The 6,228-nt window shown below is 42.1% G+C and overlaps 1 pseudogene; it reads right to left on the bottom strand.

Annotated features, from left to right (window-relative positions):
- Positions 1–695: 695 nt before the first annotated feature.
- On the bottom strand, positions 696–1,905 carry LOC126504087 (mesoderm-specific transcript homolog protein-like; annotated as a pseudogene).
- Positions 1,906–6,228: the final 4,323 nt, after the last annotated feature.

Below are 6,228 nucleotides of genomic sequence, written 5' to 3'. Positions count from 1 at the left end.
AGTAAAGCTCTGGCACAGATGCAACTGGTTAATACCTCGTGGTTTTAGGAAATTCTGTAAATAACTTGAATCTTTTCATTCACAAATTATATGTGTGATGAGGTTTTCTACTCTAGCAAGTAAGGGCCAACATCTTAATACCCTTAGAAAATACATTCATGAGTATGCTAATAAGCCTCAGAAGCATATTCAGAACATTGTATCGTTTATGCCGGTGATGTCTATTTTGGTTTGGTTTTTTTTAGGGGGGGGGCAGTTCTGGAGATTAAACCCAAGGGCTTTAGCTTGCTAAGCAGGCACACTACCACTGAGCTACATCTCCAGCCCCCTAAGCCAATGTGTATTTCAACAAAATGTCTCTAATTAGAAGCAGCTGATGAAACTAAATGTAAGGCATGACAAGATGCTCCTTCTCATAAGCTGTGCTGTGTAGAGAGCTTCAAGGGGAGATAAGCAAGCTCCTCCCTCCCTCTTTACTACAGGACTCCAATTATGGTTGGGCCAGAAGTTAGCATTTCTGAGGATTTCAGCAAAGTCCACACAAGTTAGGAAGGATTTTTTTTTAAGTGTTTTACGAAAAAGAATGTCCAATGCTGTCTTCCTACATAATTGAGAAGTGTTATTCATCAGAATTTTTTAATAACATTAAAGAGCAGATCCATACACTTGGTCAGATGTCACAGGAATGAGGGGAGGAGTATCTTGTCACCCATAAGAGAATGAGAGATGGATTAGCATGCCATCCTTAGAGTTTCTGCTGCCTGTTTTCTATAGTTTGCTGACCAATGTGAATCAAATGGACTTTTATGAAAGAATAGTATTTGATTGCCAGGACCTCTTTTGGCCATTTCTAAGTGGAATACACACAGATACGAGAGTGGGGGAGGAAATTAATACAGGGAAGCTACTCTTTACAGCTCAGAAGGAGTTGATGAAGCCCATATATGCTTTCAAGAAGTCCATGGGATCCTCTAGCTGTGGGTAATGGCTAATGTGGTCATCCAGAATCGACACTGTGGACCCCGGCAATGTCTTCCTGTACAGCTCCAGAAACTGGATAGGGATTTATAGGATCCAATGGCCCATAGATAAAATGAATAGGGATGGTCACAGAAGCAAGTGCTCCCACCCAGCGTCTTCTGAATTTCTTTCTTTGATTGATATACTGTAAAAAAAAACTGTCGATGACCAAGTTCCCGTCATTGTTGCGGATTCCAGCCCACATGTCCCATAGCTCACTCTCAGAGGGTCAAGTGTACGGTCTGAAGACTGGAGTCAGACCTCGAGAGAACACGAAGAAGTTCATGAGCCTTGTGAGGATAGGTGAAAGCATGCCTCCATCTTTGAGGAGCTTTTGAAGAGGGAGAGGACGGTGGGTCTCAGGAAAGATACCTCCATTTGACAGACAGAGACTCTTTATGGTAAACAGGCCAGATCAATTCTGCTTGTACCTGCACAACAGCTCCTGAGCAACAATATCTCCATAGTCATGAGACAACAGGTTGATTCTGCGGTTTTGGAGTCCCACGTGCTGGCTTGCTCAAATATGGAATACTGATGTGGTTGAGGTTTGTCACTGAAGCCAGAGCCTAAGAAATCAAGGGCAATCACTCGATGAAACCTCAGGGTCAGACCTTCCCAGATCTTGTACCAATCATAGCTGGACGTTGGAAAGCCATGTAAAAGCACAACTATCTCAGGACTTCCAATCACACCAAGGGAGTCTTGGTAGAAGATGCGAAGTCCCTTGTAGGTGAAAAACTTGCGGGAAGTCTTCCATGAGTGCAGAGCAGGTGAGAGCTGAGGGAGCGGGATGTGCAAGTACGCAGCCAGCAAGAGCACAGCCAGTAGCCCCACTTGGACCCACCACTCCCTCATCCCGCACAAGCGGTTTTGGCGCACCATGGCCGCATTATCCCGAGCGGCCCGCAGCAGGATTGCGCCGAGGCGCCCACAACCGTACAGGATCGGAGGTGGCATCGGCGCAGCCCACGGTCCTCTCAGGGCGGCCCGCAGCAGCGGTGGCTGAAACAGTGAGTGGCCTCTTGGGCGAGCCTGCGGCACTGCGCTGGTTGGCGAGGCGAGGCTGCAGCAGAGGAGGGCTACTGAGTCTGCAAAGATTCACTGGGATGTGCTGGTGGCTGCGGCCTAATACATTCTTAAATAAATATCTCTTACATTACAAGAAGATGGCACTTTTTCTGAGCCTCATAGATTAGCAAATAATACACAAAGAGGTCACATATGACTTAAGATTGATATGCTAATGTGTATTCAGAATGTTTGTTTAACCTACCTTTAAGAGAGTGTATCAGTCAGGTAGGGTTATCTAGAAGAACAGAACTTAGCTATTGAATATATATATATATATATATATATATATATATATATATGTGTGTGTGTGTTATATATTATATATATATATATTAGTGAATACTGAATATATAGTCAGTCAATATATTTACCTTTATATGGGAAGATTTATTAGAATGACTTACATGCTGTGGTCCAGCTAGTACAACAATGGTTGTCTACCAAAAGAAGATCCAAGAATTAGCAATTGTTCAGTCTACAAGGCTGGATGTCTCAGGTGGTCTTCAATGCACACTGAAATTTATAAAATGTAGGTTCTAATGCTAGTAAAGAAATGGACTTATTAGCAAGAGTGAGAGAAAACAGGATGAGAGAGAAGGCTTACTTCTTCCATGAAGTTTATATAGACTGCCAGCAGAAGGTGTGTACAATTAAAGGTGGATCTTCCTACCTTAAAGATCTGATCACGTATATTTGATAATGAACTGCTATTGTACACATCCTACTTTATGACTTGGCAGCTCAGCAGACATTTAGCTCATGATGAGCATCTCTGTTCACATTTTAAAAGGTTAACTAGGTGACACATTTTCAAGTTCAGTTTCCACTCAGGCCCAATGAGAGTCCAGGAGCTGTCTCTCAAGGAAAAAATAGTTTTCTTCAGATGAAACTTCAGATAAAATTTCTTGCTCCAAATTCCCAAAGGCGCCTTCTGTGATTCATCTATAGGGACCTGCCAAAGGCTGTAAATAGCATATCTATCTGCCCAAACCATTCAAATAACAATGGGTCTGCCACACAACATAGTACAAGAGGTAGAGTAGTCTGCACAGCAGTGTGCACCTGTTAAGAGACTTCTATTGCAAGCCCACATAAAGTTTTCTAAATCACTTGGTATATGAGCCAGAGTAAGACACACAAGGGAGAATGTGCTGGTTCCAGAACACAAACAGGCCAACTAAAAGTTATGCTTTTTATTTTTGGTGGTAGAAAGGGCCAGGTGTTATAATTTCTTCACATTGGAAACTATATCTCTGAATGACCACACCACTGTACTCCTAAGAATATCACTGACATAGCAACTTCTTGAATTCCACTTTGATTTATTTACAAAATTCTGCTGCACACATGTGTTACCAATAAGTTCAAAGTAGTGCTACGTTCTACACATTTGTTTCAATCCAAATCATGTTAGCAATATTGTAAAGCAATGTGATATTTTGTGGAAGAGACAGGCAGTTGAGATCCCTTTGAACTAAGTTATGACACGGAGTTGGAGAGTTAGTATACCCTTGAAGTAAAACTGGAAAGATACACTGCTAGCCTTGCCAACTGAAAGTGAATTTATTCACCTTATGGGCTGGTACTGAGAAAAAGGCATCTGCTAAATCAATAGCTGCATAGCATGGACCAGGAGATGTGTTAATCTGATAAAAACAGGTGCAGTTGGTGCCACTACTTGATTGAGTTTTCTGTGGTCAACTATAATTCTCCATGATCCATCTGTCTTATTCTCTGGCCAGATGGGAGAGTTAAAAGGAGATGTGGTAGAAACCAACACCCCTGCATTTTTCAAGATGGTGGGAACACTAACTTTTATAATTCTTCCATGGAAGTCATGCAGTTTTCAATCACTTTTTTTCCCTAGCAGAGGCAATACTAAAGGATTTCATTTAACCTTTCTAACCCTCACTCCACAGGTCACAGAACCAATGTGATAATTTTGCTAAACTCTAAGTATATATATCCAAATTATACATTTGAGGACTGAGGAAATAACCACAAGATGAGTTTGATGTCCCACTGAACCTACCGTGATTCAGACTTCAGTCAAGACTTCACTAATTACCTAACCTCCATAAGCCCTGACTTTAAGCAAAGGGCCATAATGTTTCTTGTGTCAATTCAGATTTATATCCAATAGACCATAGAAAGTCTGATTGTACAATGAGGACTACTGAGAACTCAAGAACAATGGCAATGGGTATTTGATCCTTTTGCATGTACTGGCTTTGTGGGAGCCTAGGCAGTTTGGATGCTCACCTTACTAGACCTGGATGGAGGTGGGTGGTCCTCGGACTTCCCACAGGTCAGGGAACCCTGATTGTTCTTTGGGCTGATGAGGAGGGGGACTTGATCAGGGGAGGGGGAGGGAAATAGGAGGCGGTGGCGGGGAAGAGACAGAAATCTTTAATAAATAAATTAATTAATTAAAAAAATAAAATAAAAAAAGAAAGTCTGATTGTTGCCTTTCCCTCAGTATACACCTGCCATGGAAAAAGAACATAGATCCCTTTGTGAAAGGACTGGGGAAAGGCTGACAAGTAAAACTTTCAGGTGTTTTATCACGGTCCTTACTCAAGGAAACCTGACCATCCCTTAATACATGTGACTCTGGGTCTGCAAACTGACTCAAATCTGAAATTTGTTTCATGGGCTAATAATCCCTTTTGCCATGATCTGATGTAGCATTTGTGTGAGAATTCACTTGTTGTATGAGACTTTTTCTACTTATACAGATCAAACAAAAATGTAGTAGACTTCTTATCTATTTCATGCCTAGAAAAACCATGATTGATGATCCAGTATCAGTAGACTGCCATCATAAAATTCACTTTACCTGTGCTGAATGTTATAGATAAGGCCATTATGTGTGAGGAGCCATTTCCCTCCTAAAAATCATTACAGGAACTCCCTGGGGAGTCTGCAGGGAACCCCACACCCATAATTATGTTAAGAATCCTTCTATTGACAGAACCTACCCCACACCCAATTAGCTGTTATCTGTTAGCGGAACCCGCCTCACATTCCAGCTATCCAGGGAACTAGGTGTGTCAACTCATGACTTCCTGGCCAAAGAATCATCACCTGACCTCCTGGCCTACGTGACCTGGACCACGCGGCAAGATCCCGTTTCCCTGCCCCCCAAGCCCTCATCTAGGGGCTATATAAGCAGCAACCCTGATCCTAATAAACGGGGCTTCGACAAATATTTGCCTAGCCTTCTCCTTCTTTCCTAACCCATTCCCTTCCAGGTAGCACCCCTCTGTGACCCTGGAGTAACTGACTGCAGGGAGGGTTACGACCCCTAGACTGAGTAACCCACCAATGCAATCAACAATTATGGACATTGCTTTGTCTATGCTGGCCATTAGGATAACTATGATCAACTCGCCTTTGGCAATTTAATCCTGCCACTCCTCCCCTTCTATCTCTGGGCCTAATTAAATCCATTGTCTTTCATTCATTCAACTAAGCAGCAGCATCTCTAACCTTAAGTTGTGGCACAAAGAAAAGGATGACAACAAAGGTGTTGTTTGATTGTACATGTTCCTTCAATTTGTCGTTTTTACCAGCTGTAGCTGACATTGGACATTTATTCATGTACTCTATTCCAGATGTTTTTCCTAGAAAACATAATCTTGTGAACTCCTCTTCCTTCACCTTTCCCCTCCTGTCTTCCCATTCGTCTTCTCTCTTCTCATACTTATGTTTGTTGCTGTCACACAGTGAGGTAGCTTTGAGGACCAATGGAGCTGTAGGAGAAAAATAGAGCATTCAACATTTCTCTCACTCAACAATCAACATAAAATACTTACTATGTGTCAGATGCTGTACCAGTATGCATATAAAAAGGTTCCCTGCTGTACATATAAATCACAGCAAACAGATTCATAAGAGTTCACAGCCTTTTGATCATCAATCTTGTTATCCTGTCGGCATATGTACTGTCTTCCCTGTTTTCCTATATGCCTAGAATGATTTGCACAGCATTCTATAGGTTCATCATATGGGTTCATGGAGTAGTCAGAGATTGAAAAGGTCAAATAGACAAAAAGCTTCATGAGGCAAAGCCCACTGTGATCCAGCAATATGCATGGAGCCAAGAACAATCACAAGCTATGTTTTTGTCCC

This window comes from Alexandromys fortis, unplaced genomic scaffold, assembly GCF_014885135.2.
Source record: "Alexandromys fortis isolate MF-2015 unplaced genomic scaffold, M_Fortis_MF-2015_v1.1 scaffold_42, whole genome shotgun sequence".
Lineage (NCBI taxonomy): Eukaryota > Metazoa > Chordata > Mammalia > Rodentia > Cricetidae > Alexandromys > Alexandromys fortis.
This window is presented reverse-complemented; position numbering and strand designations above follow the sequence as displayed.